This window comes from Pristis pectinata, chromosome 35 (assembly GCF_009764475.1).
Source record: "Pristis pectinata isolate sPriPec2 chromosome 35, sPriPec2.1.pri, whole genome shotgun sequence".
NCBI classification, from domain to species: domain Eukaryota; kingdom Metazoa; phylum Chordata; class Chondrichthyes; order Rhinopristiformes; family Pristidae; genus Pristis; species Pristis pectinata.
Window position 1 is genome coordinate 18025256 of NC_067439.1, and position 17799 is coordinate 18043054.

Genomic DNA, 17799 nt, shown 5'->3' on the forward strand with positions numbered 1-17799 from the left:
TGCATGGAGTTACACAAATCTTGGGTTGCCATTTGCTATTCCATCATTGCATCATCGGCATTCCTGGTAAAGTATTGGTGTTAATTATCAATCTGCAAAATGCTGTGAAATGTTGCATCACTGCTGTGTTTACTGGGATTGTTCTTTCTGTCAATTGTAGATTTTTACCCTTTGCTATTCTCCCAGTATCATTCATAACCTTTAATTGTTTTCTCCCTTTGGTTGTACCTTTTGAATTAAACATTTTATTCCCTTTGAAGTTATTGTGCATTTCATCAAAATTAGAGGTACAGATTCTTCTTTGCAACTTGTAATCATCAATGGCTTTGATCCCTATTATATCATCTCTTCTATTCTGATGGTAAACACCCAACTATAATGGAAGTAATTTCTTTTTCTCTTCTGGCACTTGTATGGAACAAGTTTCAAACAAGGTTTGACACGAAATTTACATTAAGGAGTTAAAAAACAGGATGCCATAGTGTTCAGGAAAACAGCATGAGAATATTGAAATAGTGGAACTGAGGATCCAGTAAGTGTAGGAATGGGTATTTGAACGGAGATCTTTGTGATCAATGTACTGGCTGCAGAGAGGCGATGAAAGTGAATGTCTGGGAGGCGTGGCAATTGTGGAAGATCGGTCATTGTTGAATCCAGATGGATGGGATTTTAGCTCCAATATGTGGAGACAAAAGGAGGGACTGCATGCTGTCAGAGGGCTTTGATATTGGTTATCTTCTGTTGTGAAGGGGAAAATTTTGTGAGTTATCTGGTACTACGTGTTAGATTGGACAAACCAGATCACTGGTGGTGCATGTGGGACGGAAGTGAAGTGAAACACAGAACTGGTTTGGTGGATGAAGACGTGCTATGTGAAAGGGACATCCGAGGGAGCGCAGCTTTGCACCAGTGATCTGTGATTTAACTGAGTTATGAAGATTTACAATGTTCGGGCCAGTTGGTTGCACTGTATCTGTGCCAGTGGGAAAAGCCTCATACCACTTTTCAGCACCAAGTCTACAGCGCTTTTCAAATGCACATCCAAATGTGGTTTAAATATGCATATATCGCTTTCGGGAAGTGAGTTCCAAACATCCATCTGGGTGTCTTGACAAGAGGAGGGGTCGATGGCATTGTTGTACCTGAGGGAGAAATATTGGATGGGGTGAAACTTGTCGAAACAAAGCTTTTTTCAGTGATCTGAAAGAGATGATGAACAAGACGAAAACCAGTGGTGCTGACGGTGTTGAATTTTACAGTGGAAGAGAACATTCTTACTTTGTATTATTTCCACAGTGACAGATGATGCGGTAAGATCCAGTCAAAAGTATGTTGCAACATCACAGCGCAGTTAATCACAGGATAGAATTCTCAGTGGGGTAACTGTCTGTCAACTCAGTTTCAAGTTTCGAATTAATAAAAGTCCTGAATACTTTAAGGTACGAGTTTATCTTTGTTCCACACTTTTAATTCTTTGTCAAACACACACAATCAAATAAAATATGCACCACACATCACATTCATTCACCACGCACAAAATATTCAGCACAAACAAAAAAGACACCGCATAATCACCACACCGACAAATACACATCACTCTCACACCACATGTAAGCACATACACCTTTCTCACACTCGCATTTACACACAGCCACCCCCCCCCCCCCACACACACACACACAGCTCACAAAATAACTTACACACACTCGCTCCCTCTGTATTCCTCTGTTGCAGCTCACTTGGCCGTGATTGGGGTAATGTTTCGCAGACGATGCGGTCTCTCCAGATGTATCACTGTCTACCTGCTGTTGATGGCGGTGACGGATGTCCTGGTCATTATCACGGGTGTGATATTAAACCGGATTGTTCCCATGACTTCCCTATCACATTTGCTTACCATCGTTCCGGCCTGCATTCTGAATGCTGTGGTGGCTTACGCTGTAAGAACCTGCTCCGTCTGGGTGACGGTGATGTTCACCTTTGATCGATTTGTGGCTATTTGCTGCCAAAAATTGAAAATGAAGTATTGCACAGAGCGAACGGCGGCTGTGGTGATCGGAACGGTTACTGCCCTGAGCTGTTTCAAAAATGGATTTCTCTATTTTATACTTGAAGCTCCACATGAAACTGAGCCCACACCGTGCAAAATTATGTCAACATATTATACGTCACCTGGCTGGATAGCATTTGACTGGATCGACAGCATTTTAACCCCTTGTCTGCCATTCTTTCTAATTCTGCTGCTCAATTTCCTCACCGTCAGGCACATTTTAAGGGCCATTAGAATCCGCAGGAGACTCCAGGGCGGTGGGACCAGTGAGAGACAGAGCGACCCGGAGATGGGAAGCCGCAGGAAGTCTATCGTCCTGCTCCTCAGTATCTCGGGTATCTTCATCCTCTTGTGGCTATTGGTACTGAAAACATTCCTCTACATTCGCATTACCGTCGTTTCTTACTTTTCAGGTTCCAATTTCAGTGACTCAATTTTCCCTCTGGAAGAAAGCGGGTACGCGCTTAAGTTCTTGTGTTCCTGCGTGAACCAATTTATTTATGCAGGGACACAGAGTAAGATCAGAGACGAGAAAAAGCTGGGGCTGAAATATCCACTGACTCTCATCGATAAATTTCATAAATAATCCAAGTTTGTTCTTTGGGAACAGTATATGTTGCAAACCACCTCATCTTGTTCTCTATCTTCTCACATGCTCAGTCCTGTATTCAGACTTACACAGCACGGAAACAGGCCCTTCGGCCAAACTCGTCCATGCTGACCATGTTGCCTCACTGAGCCGGTCACATTTGCCTGCATTTGGCTCATCTCCCTCTCAACCTTTCCTCTCCATGGACCTGTCCAAATGTCTTTTAAACATTGTAATGGTTCCCACCTCGACCACTTCCTCTGGCGGCTGGTTCCACACACTCACCGCCCTCTGTCCTCAGTCTTGGAGACTCGCTGCATTGTGATGGCTCCTTTCCTCTTCCTGCTTATTGTTCATCTTTTTCTCTGCCATCTTGCCTGCTCAGTCATATTGTCACAGAGTTACACAGCATGGAAACAGGCCCTTCGGCCCACCAACTCCATGCCGACCATCAAGCCCCCATAGACACTGATCCCTATTTTATTCTCCACACATTTCCTGCATCTTCCCCCAGATTCTACCCCTCACCGACACACGAGGAACAATATACAGCGGCCAATTAACCTTCCAAGCTGCACTTCTTTGGGATGTGGGAGGAATCCCATGAGGTCACAGGGAGAACGTGCAAACTCCACACGTACAGCGCCGGATATCAGGGATCGAACCTGCGTCTTTGGAGCGTGAGGCAGCAGAACTACCTGCTGTCCGACTCTGCCGCCTACTTGCAACATTAGATGAATTATAAGCACTAAGGGGGCTGGTTTACTGGACATTACAGAGGTCTGGTCACAAGGAAGTGAGCTGTTGGCAGTTCCACCAATAGGAAGGGGCAGGGTTCCTGATAACGCAGCCATCGGTTGTATCTACATGATAACTTCGCACTGAAATGGACTTTGTTCTTTTTATTCTGTGTACTTTCTTGTAAAACTTGTGTATATGTTATGTTTAATTCATGTTTCTCTTGTGAATGCTGCTTATCTGATGCTGTGTGTCTGTGATGCTGCTGCAAGAAAGGTTTTCATTGCCCCTGTGCACACACGGACTTGTGCAATTGACAATAAACTCCACTGGGACGTTCACATGAACCCATTTGGTCACACCCTATCAGAGATATTCCCATTGTCCCATCTATCCCACAGCCCACCTTCTCTGCAACTTATTATTTTCCTCTCTTTCCCAGTTCAAAGGATATTCAGCCAGAAACGTTGACCCTGTTCCCTCTCCACTCTGCCTGACAAGCTGAGTGTTTCCAGCATTTTCTGTGTTTGTTTCAGATTTGCAACATCTGCAGCATTTGAATGGGGAGACCGGTCCTGCGTTCTGTTGAGCTTAGAAGAATGGAAGCAGTTTGCATTGCATTGCAGCCTACAAAATATTTACAGGCTTGACATACTGAAAACAGGATCCCCCTCACCTCTTTATACGGGCTGTCTTCCCTCTTCTCAGTCCTGTTGAAGGGTCTCGACCCAAAGGGTCAACAGTCCATTTAACTCCTCAGATGCTACCTCAGTCGCTGAGTTTCTCCAGCAGCTCACTTTTTGCTTCTGATTCCAGCGTCTGCCGTCTCTTGTGTCTCCAGCACCACATCTAACACCTGCTTGAATATCAAGTTCAGTCGAGTTTATTGTCATGTGCACAAGTACGTTGAGGTACAGGTACAGTGAAAAACTTGCTTGCAGCAGCATCACAGGCACGTAGATTCAGACAACACATCGAACAGAAATTGGAGAAGACAGTGAAGGAAAACAGTGCAAAGCCAGACATTAGTGCAAAACACCACTCTCAGAGACAAGTCCATGGCAGTGCAAGAGGTGGTCCACAGTGTTCCGTTGCTGAGGTAGGGTTAGGGGTGTGCAGGTTTGTTAAAGAACCTGATGGTTGCTAGAAAGTAGCTGTTCCTGAACCTGCTGGTGTGGTTTCATATATTTACTGATTCAGCCTCAGCTGCCTTCTTATAATTCCACAGGCTCACCACCCTCTGGACAAAGATATTTCTACTCAGCTCAGTCCTAAGTGACCTGTCCCTTATCCTTAGGCAGTGACCTCCAGTTCTGGACTTCCTCACTATCGGGAAGATCCTTCCCATATCTAATCTGTCCGGTCCTGTCAGGGTTTTATAAGTTTCAATGAGATTCACTCTCAGTGATCTAATCTTCGGTGAATATAGGCCCAACTTTCTCACTCTCTCTTCATACATCAGTCCTTAATCAACCTGGTGAACCTTCCCTGTTCTGCCTCCATTGCAAGTACATCCTGCCTCACATTAGGAGACCAAAACTTCACACAGTACTCAAGGTTTCGTCTTACTACAGCCCTGTATAATTGCAGCAAGGCATCCCTGCCCCTGTGCTCAAATCCTATTTGAAGCCCAACACACCATTTGCCTTCTTAACTGTCTGTTGCATCTTCCAGTGACTGGTGCACCCAGACCTTGCTGCCTCTACACCTTTGCCAATCTCTCACTGTTCAGATAATAATCTGCCTTTGCCTTTTTGCCACCAAAGTGAGTAACCCCACATTTACCCACGTTATACTGCATCAGCTATGCATTTCCCCAACCCTCTCAACCTGTATAAATCACACTGGAGTTTCTATGCACCATCTTCACAGCTCAAACTCCCACCCAGTTTTGTGTCATATGCAGATGTGGAGATATTGCATTTAAACTTACATTTAAATCATGAAGATATATTGTGAATAGTTGATGTCCCAGTGCTGAATCCTGTGATAATCCACGTCACCGCTGCCACTGGAAAAACACCTGTTTATTCTTGATTTAGTTCCGTCTAAATCTCTAACCCCTTACCTTTGACCTATTCCATCTGGTTACAGACACGTCTGCTGAGGGAAAAGTCACAGAGCTGCACAGCATGGAAACAGGCCCTTTGGCCCAACTTGTCCATACTGTCCAGGTTCCCCAACTGAGCTAATTGGATTTTCCTGCAGTTGGCCCATCAAAACATTGTCTGTCCGTGCACCTGTCCAAGTGTCTTTTAAATATCATCATTGCACCCACCTCTGCCACTTCCTCTGGCAGCTTGTCCATTTGTATCATCCTCTGTGTGAAACAGTTACCCCTCAGGAGATCCTTCTATTCCTCAGTACTTTCCATTCATCATGTATGTTGTTGTCTCATCAGCCTCCCAAATTGTATCACTGCACACTTTTCAAGATTAAATTCCATCATCCATTTCTCTGCCCTTCTAAGCATCTCCTCCATGTCGTTCTTCAGCTCAAGACGACCCTCTTCACTGCCAACAGCACCACAAATTCTCATCCCATCTGTGACTACGAATCATAACTTCCGACAGACACTATCACTGGGCAATTGATGACACCCACTCTCCCCCTCTCTGATGAAGGTCCACAAACGACAACTCTCTGTTGGGTACAGACCTCACAGACACTGAAGCTCACAGGGTCACATTCTCCGAGACGGTGATTCTTAGCGGGTTCACGGTTCAACAGATACTGGCTTAAAGTGTCCCACAGGCACCAACTCTCACCAGGATACGACAGGGTCCCTGTCTCCTTCGTACTTCCGAGGGTCTGACAATTCCATATGCACATCCGAGCCTTATCAGTACTCCTGAAATACCTCCCCTTGCAGTTTTCGTGAGTAAATTCTATCTGCCGTTTCTCTGGAGACACAAGAGAGACTGCAGATGTTGGAAGCTGAAGCAAAACACACACTGCTGGAGGATTCAGCGGGTCAGGCAGCATCTGTGGAGGCAAAGGGATGGTCGACGTCTCGGCTCGAGATCAGGATTGGTGCAGGATCTCATCCTGAACATCCTTTTGCCTCCACAGATGCTGCCTGACCAGCTTCTCAGAGTTCTCCTGGCAGTCTGTTATGAGTTGCTAACAGCAGGGTGTGGGACATGCCTGGCAGGTCAGGCTGTTGGTGGAGCAACAAAATGACCCAATGTGTCAGTTGATTTGCAGAAATGGAGGTTCCGATACAGTCAGAATAGAAAGAGCAAGTTACTTCAAGTCAAGCAATTCAATATCGAGTCAGAAAGCTACAACATGCCCAGAGGGAAGGTGAGGGATTGTTCCTCAGGTTTGAATTGGAACTCACTGTAACATTGCAGGAGAACAGAGATGGATATGCCTGGGGTGACTGCACAATGTTCAACTCCAGCAGATGCAACCTTCCTGCAGGAAGACCTGGACAACATTCAGCCGTGGGCAGATAAGCAGCAAGTAACATTCACACCACAGAAGGGCCAGGCAATGAGCATCTCCAAAAAAAGAGTCTGACTGCCTCCCCTTGACATTCAATGGCATTACCAGTGCCGAGGCCCTCCACCGACAACGTCCTGGTGGTGGGGGTCACCATTGACACTGTTGGACCAGTTGGAAACTCAGTTGGACCAACCACATGGCCACTGGAGCAGATCAGAGTCTGGGGATCCTGCAATGTGTTTCTCACTTCCTGACGTCTCAGAACTTTCCCACCAGTCACAGGGGCAAAATTCAGGCTGATGATGGAACACTCTCTGGATGAGGGCAGCTGCAGCAACATTCAGGACAAAGCAGCCTGTTTGATTGGCACCTCATCCACCACATCCACACCTGTTCACTGTGACTGCAGTGTGTAGCGTCTACAAAACGTTCCTTCCCCAGGTTACTCCCTCAGCATCTGCCGAAACCACAACCCCACCCATCGAGGAGGACATGGGGAGCAGGCACAGGTAAACACCAGCCCCTGCTGGTTTCCCTGCTACACTGTACAGCATCCTGACTGGGACATTTCTCAAACTGTGTTACAGAGTCAGAAAGAAGCAAAAGACAGATATCACTGGGCCTTCAGAGTCACTGGATCTAAGTCGCTCCCGAACCGCACTGTAGGAGCACCTCCACCAGGAGGATGGTTCATCATCACCTTCTGAAGGGAAATTAGGGCAGGACAATCATTGTTGATCTTGCCAGCATCTTTGCTTTATTTTCTCAGGAGGTTAAGGAGGTTCAGCAAGACACAGAACTCTCTTACAAACTTCTACAGATGTACTGTTGAAAGTATCCTGACTGGTTTCATCGTGGTCTGGTATTTGAATGCAAAGGAAGGTAAGAAACAGCAGAGAGTAGTGGACTCAGCCCAATACATCACGGCCATGTCCGTCCCCACTATGGGAAGTATCTACTTGAAGCGCTGCCTCAAGAAGGCATCATCGATCATGAAAGATACCCACCATCCGGGCCGTGCCATATTCTCGCAGCTACCATCGAGCAGAAAGTACAGAAGCCTGAAGTCCCACATCACAAGGTTCAAGAACAGCTACTTCCCTTCAACCATTCAGTTATTGAACCAATCTGCAGGACCCCAGTCACTACCTCAGTACAGAAACACTGTGACCACACTGACCACATTGCACAACAATGGACTTTGTTTCCTTCTCTTTTGTTCTAAATGTGATTTTTCAGGTATAATGTTGTGAAATTTATGTTGATAATTTATGCTTTTCTTGTGAATGTTGTGTACCTGCGTAACCTGTGACACTGAGGGAAAGGTTATTTCCCTCAAAGGTAACTTTCCTTCATTGTCACAGGTTGCACAGACACACAGATGCCACGGCCAAGAAAGCTCAACAGTGCCTTTAATTCCTCAGGAGGCAAAAGAAATGTGGCACGTCCCATTTGACCCTCACCAGTTTTAATCAATACACCATAGAAAACATCCCATCCAAATGTATTAGGGCTTGTTGCGGCAACTGTTCTGCCAGAGTCCGCATGAAACTGCAGAGCGTTGTGGACACAGCTCAGCACTTCACAGAAACTATCCTCCCTAGACTTCTCGCTGCCTCAGTAAAGCAGACAACATAATCAAAGACCCCACCCACCATGGACATTCTCTCTTCTCCCCCTCCCATCAGGCAGAAGATACAAAAGCCTGATAACACAAAACACCAGGCTCAAGGACAGCTTCCATCCCACTGTTATCAGACTCTTGATCAGTTTGATAAAGACGAACTCTTGACCTACAATCTACCTCATTGTGAACCCGACACTACATTTACCAACCTGCAGTGCACTTTCTATGTAAGTGTAACACATTATTCTGCATTCTGTTACTGTGTTCCCTTGTACTACCTCAATGCACTGCTGTAATGAAACAACCTGTATGGACGGCATGAAAAACAAAGCAAATGTGGCAATAATAAACCGATTCAGCATCTGACGCGATGTGCCTCTGCTGCTGCTACACGTCAGTTTTTCACTGCACCTGAGCAGACATGCACTTGTGCACATGACAATAAACTCAACTTTGACTTTGATTTTGACATTATGACTGAGCAGGCCAGGAGATCGAGAACAAGATGAGGGTGGTTTGCAACATAAACTGTTCCACAAAAATAAAACCTTTTTTATTTTAGTCATTTATTGATGAGAGTCAGTGGATATTTCAGCCCCAGCTTTAACTCATCTCTTATCTTACTCTGTGTCCTTGTATAAATAAATGGGTTCACGCAGGAACACAAGAACTGAAGCGCGTACCCGCTTTCTTCCAGAGGGAAAAGTGAGTCACTGAAATTGGAACCTGAAAAGTAAGTGACGTCGGCAATGGGAATGTCGAGGAAAGTTATCAGTTCCAGTAGCCACAAGAGGATGAGGATACCCGAGATACTGAGGAGCAGGACGATAGACTTCCTGCGGCTGTCCATCTCCAGGTCGCTCTGTCTCTCACTGTTCCCACCGCCCTGGAATCTCCTGCGGATTCTAATGGCCCTTAAAATGTGCTGACGGTGAGGAAATTGAGCAGCAAAATTATGACGAAAGACAGACAAGGGACTAAAATGCTGTCAATCCAGTCAAATGCTATCCAGCCAGGTGTATGTATAATAAGTTGACTTAGCTTTGCACGGTTTCGGCTCAATTTTATGAGGAGGTTCATATGCAAAATAAAAAAATAAATTTTTGAAACAGCTCAGGGTAGTAACCGTTCCGATCACCACAGCCGCCGTTCGCTCTGTGCAATATTTCGTTTTCAATTATTGGCAGCAAATAGCCACAAAGCGATCAAAGGTGAACATCACCGTCACCCAGACGGAGCAGTCTCTTACAGCCAAATCTACCGCGAGATTCACACTGCAGTCTGGAGCAATATTGATGAAATTCAATGGGAAACTCATGGGATAAATCCGGTTTAATATCACGCTCGTGATGATGACCAGGATATCCATCAACGCCATCGACAGCAGGTAGACAGCGATATATCTGGAGAGACCAGATCGTCTGCGGAACATTACCCCAATCACGACCAAGTTATCTGCAATAGAGGAAGACAGAGGGAGTGAGTGTGTGTTAGTGATTGGGGTGGTGCACGTGTGTGGTTGAGTGTGGTTTGAGTGTGTGGTTTATGTCTGTTTATGTGTGGTGTGAGAGTGGTGTGTGTAGTTATGTGTGGTGTTTGCGTGGAGCATATTTTGTTTGGAAGTGTGTGCTGTATATTTTGTTTTCTGAATGTGTGTGAGAGGTAAACATTGGAACTCAGATAATATTGTACTTGACCGCATTCATTGTGACTTATTTTGCTTTGACACTTGAAACTGAGTTAACAGACAGTTACCCCATGAAGAATTCTGTGATGTGATGAACTGCACTGAAATATTGCAACATATTTCAATATGGATCTTGCCAGAGAGTCTGTCTCTGTAGGAAAAAATCCAGAGCAAGGACGTTCTCTTCCACTGAAAACTTCGACATTATTAATACCACTGATTGTCCTGTTGTATGTCAGCTCTTCCATAAAACTGAAAATCATGAAAAAAGCTTCTTTTACCACCAGTTTCAACCCATTCAATATTTCTCCCTCTGGTAAAACAATTACATCGACCCCTCCTCTTATGAAGACGCCCAGATGGATGTTTGAAACTCAGTTCCCGAAAGTGATACATGCATATTTAAACCACATTTGGATGTGTATTTGAAGAGCGCTGTAGACATGGTGCTAAAAATTGGGATGAGGCGTTTTTCACTGGCACAGAGACGGTGCACCAACTGGCCCAACATTTTAAATCTTCACTACTTTCATATGTATGTCTTCATCCACCACTTCCCCACTGCGATAAGATAGACTCTAACCTCAAAACCCTACCTGGTTGTGAAATTGCACCTTATTGCACTGCACTTTCTCTGTAGCTGTGACACTTTACTCTGTACTGTTATTGTTTTTTACCTGTACTACCTCAATGCACTCTGTACTATCTCAATGTAACTGCACTGTGTAATGAATTGACCTGTAAGATCGGTATGCAAGACAAGTTTTTCACCGTACCTCGGTACAATGAAAATAATAAACCAATACCAATATTCCACTCCGCTCCCTCCCTACATGCACCACCAGTGATCTGGTTTGTCCAATCCACATGTAGTTTAAGATACCCTGCAATTTTCCTCCTTCACCAAGAATACCAATATCAAGCCTTATTACATCATGCACTCCTCCTCTTGTCTCCATTTATTTGATCTAAAATCCCATCCATCTGGATTCATCAATGAGCGATCTTCAACATTGCACTCTCCATAAATTCACTTTCATCACCTCTCTGCAGCCAGTACATTGAATCACAAAATCTCCAGTTCAAATACCCATCCAGCACTTTCTGACAAACTGGATCCTCAGTTCCACTCTTTCAATATTCTCATGCAGTTTTCTAAGTACATCACGTCCTGTTTTAAACTCCTTAACATAAATTTCATGTCTAATTTTGCTTGAAACTGTTCGTACACGTGCTATAAGAAAAGAATTTTTTTCCATTTTGTTGGGTGTTTACCATTAGAATGAGAAGAGGTGAGATGATAAGTATCAAAACCATTCAAGATTAGAAGGTGTAAAGAAGAAACTCTACCACTAATTGTGATGAAATGTGATGAAAAAAGGAATGAAATATTCAATTGAAATGGTACAACTACTGTGAGAAAACAATGAAAGGGCATTAATGATACTGGGGGAACAGCAAAAGGGTAAAAATCTACAACTGACAGAAAGCAACAATCCCAGTAAACACAGCAGTGATGCAACATTTCACAACATTTTGCAGATTGATAATTAACACCAATACTTTACCAGGAATGCTGATGACTGCAATGATGGAATAGCAAATGGTCAACCCCAAGATTTGTGGAACTCCATGCATTGCTACTGAAAGCTTTAAGCATACAATACACTGCATTCACAGTCTGTTATATTTATACCCGACGTCAGTCACCAGGGAGCAGATCAGGACGGCTTCTTTGTGTTTTATGCTAATTTCATTTATTGAAACAAGCAACTAAAAGCAGCTGATTCCAACAATTCTTTTAATGAATAAATGTGGAACACGTGTAATCCTGCTTCCATTTCTTCCAAGGAAAGACTTAAAGGGTGGATAGAATTAGTGAAAGCTACCCAGAGCCCACTGAACACAGTAACCTGGAACAGGATATTTATGGCATTATAAAATGATCAGACACATTGCATTTGGTTTGTGGAATGATCAAAGTCAAATCAAAGGTCAAGTTGGTCATCATATGCAGAAGTAAATGTGTGCACAGGTGCAATAAAAAAATTACTTGCAACAGCATCACAGGCACATTGCATCAAATCAGCAGCATTCACAAGAGAAACATAAATTAAACACAATTTTTATAAGAAAGAACACAATTAGAACCGAAGAAATTACTAAGTCGATGTTAGTGCAAAGTGAGGAAAGTGGTCACAGTGTTTTTAAACTCCAGTGATGAGGGTTGTGCCGGTTGTTTCAAGAACCGAATGGTTGAAGGGAAGCAGCTGTTCTTGAACCTGGTGCGATGGAACTGCAGACTTTTGTATTTCCTGCCCGATGGCAGCTGTGAGAAGACGTCATGGCCCGGGAGGTGGGGATCTTTGATGATGGATGTTGCTTTCTTGCCTCCTGTAGATATCACCGATGGTGGGGAGGGATGTGCCCGTGATGTATTGAGCACAGTCCACCACTCTCTGCAGCTTACGTTCCTGCACATTCAAATTGCCATTCAGACCATGATGCAACCAGTCAGGATACTTTTAACAGTACATCTGCAGAAGTTTGTTAGAGTGTTCGGTGACTATCCTTGTGATTGCATCCATGTGCAGGGCCCACGACAGCTCACCCGACATGTTAACGCCCAGGAACTTAAAGCTGCTGACTCTCTCCACAGCCAATCGCACAATGTAGACTGGTGCATGTTCACCCTACTTCCCCTTCCTGAAGTCAACAATCAGCTCTTTCGTTTTACTGACATTGAGTGAGAGGTTGTTTTTTCTGGACCCACTCATCCAGCTGTCCTATCTCGCTCCGGTAAGCTGACTCATCACCACCTGTGATTCATCCAACAACAGTGGCGTCATCGGCAAACTTTTTACATGGACCTGTGCTGAGCCACACAGTCATGTGTGTCCAGAGATTAGAGCAGGGGCTAAGCACGCAGCCATGAGGTGCACCTGTGTTGATGGTCAGCAAGGAGGAGATGTTGTTACCAATCCTCACTGACTGAGGTCTGCTGATGAGAAAGTCAAGTATCCAGTTGCAGAGGGAGGCACAGATGCCCAGGTCTTAAAGCTTGATGATGAGTTTGGATGGGATGATCATGTTGATCGCCTAGCTACACTTGGTAAACAGCAGCCTGACTATGTGTTCCTGTTGTCCAGATGGTCCAGAGCAGAGTGAAGAGCCAGAGAAATCACATTTGTTGTCGACCCATTGTGGCGGTAGGGAGATTGAAGTGGATCCAGGTCACCTCCGAGGCACGAGTTGACTTTCTTCACAAACAACCTGTCGAAGCTCTTCACTACAGTTGATATAAGTGCCACGGAACTGTTCAGGTGTCATTGAGGTTGGTCACCACGCTCTTCTTGGGCACCGGTACAATAGATATCTCTTTGAAGCAGATGTGAACCCCAGACCACAGAAGCCAGAGGTTGAATATGTCCGTAAACACTCCAGGCAGTGGTTCCGCACAGATTTCTGGTACTCAGCCAGGTACATCATCTGGACGCCTTTCGTGGATTCACCCTCTTGAAGAATGCCCGGACGTCGGCCTCAGAGACTGAGATTACAGGGTCATCCGGAGATGTGGGGGCTCGTGTGGGTGTGTCATAGTCATTCCTATCAAAGCGTGCATAAAAGGCACAGAGCTCATCCGGGAGTGACCGTGCTTCTCTTCTGCTTCCGCTTCTGCTTCAACTTCTGCTTCCCGATCTCACCTTGGAGGACGTTATATTGTGCAAGTCCTGCCACAGCTTCAAGCGTCCATCTGTGAATTCAATTTAGTCTGAAATTGCCTGTTTGTGCTCGCAATGGCCGACCGGCAGATTAAAAATCTCCTGGTTCATCCAGGGCTTCTGGTTGGGGAAGACTCGGAATGTTTTTGTGGGTCCACACTCGTCCACGCATGTCCTTATGAAGTCAGTGACGACCGTGGCAGATTCATTAAGGTCCACTGATAAATCCTCGTCCACCGACTCGCAGCAATCCCTAATTCACTCCCCCGCCTCTGCCGTCCAGCTCTTCATCGTCCTCTTCACCGGTGCCGCGCTCTTCAGTGTCTGTCTAATTGGACAAATGAAGGAAGCTCGGTTTGTGTAATAAAGAATGTTGATCACCAAGAGAAATGGGAGCTGGTGTAAAACTAAAGAAGGATTAATGGACTGTCGGGGACTGCAGAGACTCAGCAGATAGGGAGTGTTTCAGGTCGAGATTTTCTGATTCTAAGATGACAGAACCGTTGGTGTTGACTTTCATTCACCATCAAAGTGACGGCAACTTCAGGAGTTAATTCTGTATGTACTGAAACGTGTAACAACCAGTGCACCTCCACACATTGTGCTGTCTGCAGCCTTCTCCACTGTGCTCAAAGGAAATCACTTGAACGTTGAGTAGTTGAGCCTCCTTCATTGTAAATTACCCTGCAAAACGTTCACTTTGTTGCATGAGGTCGGGCTGGACAGTAAGTCACATTAATGATCAGCAAAACTGCTGGTGGCTCTCTAATTTATGCATCGTTTTTCATTCAGATGTATCTTTTCACTGGATTTTGGTTTAACTTAAAGTTGGTATTTTGACTTGTTCACATGTTTAACTGTGCTTGACAATCAATGGCACTACCATTGACTGGTGTCCTGCTTCACAGGCCTGGGAATCACCATCGACTGGAAGGTCCAATGAACTAGCCACAGAAATGCTGTCACTGCAAGAGCAAGAGGCAGGTTGACCAGCAGACCGTTCCCTCTGTAAAGGGATAGTTCCAATGATCAAATATCCTCTATTTTTCTGGGTCAGTGCAGCTCAAGGAATACAAAATAGGACGGGAATGCTGCTTGAATTTTAAAATGCATTTTGCATCCTGATCTGTATCTCAGCAGATTTTCTGAGAAAAATCATTGTTTGACCAACTTGATAACCTTGGAGATTCTGGCTGCTGGGAATCTACTTGAACTGAGAGTGGAGAACACTGGAGCACCCTCCAGAGAGCTTCCTCGATCTTTCAGGGCAGCTGATATTGACATCAGATGTGAGGATGATGCTTTGCCACTGAGTACTTTGCAGATTGGAGAATAACTACTGTGTGTTGGCCCATGAGGAAAAATGTGCAAGAGGTGAAGAGGAACAATACTTGTTGATTCTGTTCTGGAAGAGAGGATGTGATGACGGGAAGGGTTGTGATTTCTCGAGGACAACCTCCTTTTGCTGTCACACCATCCAGTTAATCTAAGAGGTGAGACGGCCCACCACAACAGTGTCCATGTAACTCTACCCCTTCCTGATAGAGTCAGACAGTAAAGAAGCAGGCCCTTCGGCCCAACTGGTCTATGCCAACGAAGATGGCCCATCCAAGCTTGTCCCATTTGCTAGCTTTTAGCCCATATCCCTCAAAACCTTTCCGACCCATGTACCTGTCCAACTGCCATCATTTATGTAACAGTGTTGCCCCTCATGTTCCTTTCAAATCTGCCCTTTCACCTTCAATCCATGCCCTCTAGTTCTTGAATTGCCCTCCCTAATGTGTCGTAGTGCCTGAAACTTGGCCTCCAGCTCATCGACCTTGAGCTGAAGTTGCCCGAGCAGCCAACATTTGCTGCAGATTTGACCACCATTAACCTCAGAGGGGCCCACCAGTTCCCACATGTTGCAACAACAAGTCATTGTGCACCCAGCTGTTTTTGTTCTATTTAATTTATTAGAATCACAATCAGAATCAGGTTTATTGTCACTGACATATGTCATGAAATGTGTTGATTTGCAGCAGCAGTACAGCGCAAGACATAAAGACACAAAAATTACTGTAAGTTACAAAAATAAATAAAAAGTGGAAAAGAGGTATCTTTGCCGAACATCTTTTAAAACCAGTTGGACAGGTGCAGGGATTGGAAAAGTTCGGAAGGTGATGGGCCAAATCAGGCAAATGGGACAAGCTTGGATGGGCCATTTTGGTCAGCATGGACCAGTTGGACTGAAGAGCCTCTTTCCGTGCTATGTCACTCCATGAATTGGCTGGTGACCAAATGCCATATTTACAAGTTTGCTCATGAAACAGCTCTGAGGAATTGTCAGTAGAAAGGAGGATGCAAAGAGGCTTGAAGAGGTTGCAGGTAAGCTGGATGAGTGGGATGAGGGGAAATGTCAGTCGTGCATTTTAGTGCACAGAAAAGTGGAGGATTTTATTAAATGGGAACAATTCCAAGCTGCTGAGGTGTCTTTGTACTTGAGTCACTGAAAGCTAGCAGGTGATTGGGAAGTTAAATCTCCTTTATGACAAGATGATTTGAGGAGACGAGTAAAAAGGTCCTTAGTGACTGTACCAGAGTATTGGGTAGTTGGCGTCTCCCTTATCAAAAGAAGGATAGACCAACCATGGAGTGGGATGCAGTGAAGGTTCCTGACACAGAAGTTCTGAGGAAAGTTTGTGTTTAGGCTCGTGTTCTCCAGAGGTGATCTCATGGAAACTTGAAAATTCTTGTAGGGCTTGGCAGGGCTGGAAACGAGGAGAATGTTTCCTCTGGCTGAGGACTCTGGAACCTGGGGGCACAGTCTCATAATCAGGGGTCAACCATTTGGGACAATGATAAGGAGAGATACCTTCACTTAGAAGGTGGTGAACCTTTGGAATTCTCTCCCCGGAGCTCTGTGGAGACGCAGTCATTGTGTTGATTCAAAACTGAGATGGATAGGGTTCTGGACTTGAAGGTAATCGAGGAATATGTGGATAGTGCAGAAGATCAACCGTCATCTTAATGAATGGCAGAGCAGACTTAAGGGGCAGAATGTCCTCCTCTTGTTCTTATTTCTGACGTTCTAATGTTGTTATTCTTGAGCCTGTGTGGAAGAAAAGACATTTACCGTTTGCTTTCAATATTTAGCAATTTATTTTCAAAGATCCAGCAGCTGCTCATTCGGATGTTGAATTCTTTTCCACACTGCCCCTGAGCCTTTAATTCTAATGCACCCCTATTTTCCTAAATATCTTTGTCCATGGAACTTATTCAAAATGTTTACACAAAAACATTGAGGACACCCATTACATTCCAGCCACCGAGGTGACCGATCTGTGGCCGACGGGCAGATCCTTGCACCTTCATTGAACAGGAATATCACATCCGTTATTTTCCGATGCTTTGGAGCTGAGGATATAAAGGATGCACCGAGTGTTCTGGCTGCACCATGTGTCACCTTCATGATCCCTCATTGGCCTCTGGAAGAGATTGTTCCAACATTTCCTTCACGTTTGCTTCCTATCAGCTTTATCCTACCTCTCCAGCTGCTCTCTCTCCTTCTGTGTCCCATTCTCTGATTTTGCTTCTCTCATTTCATCTCTCTCATGCTCTGTTTTTCACTCATTCACTTTCCTGCGCTGACAACCTGTGTGATCAAACACGGAGCCACACGATTCATCATGTAATAAATATCACTTTGGAATGGATTGGGACAGTACACACGGTGTGACTGGAGATAACAAGCTCTTATAACAGTTATAAAATAATAATAGATCTCTGCAGAGACCCTGATTCCAATCGTTATAACATTCCATCGACTGTAGACCCGTCTCTTCAGACTGAAAGGTGACCGACGCATCTCTGTTACTGAAGAAAATAGAGAAAGAAAAAGGAAGTTGTTCACAGTTAGTCTGACATCAGTGTGAGGGGAAAATGCTGGAACCTCCT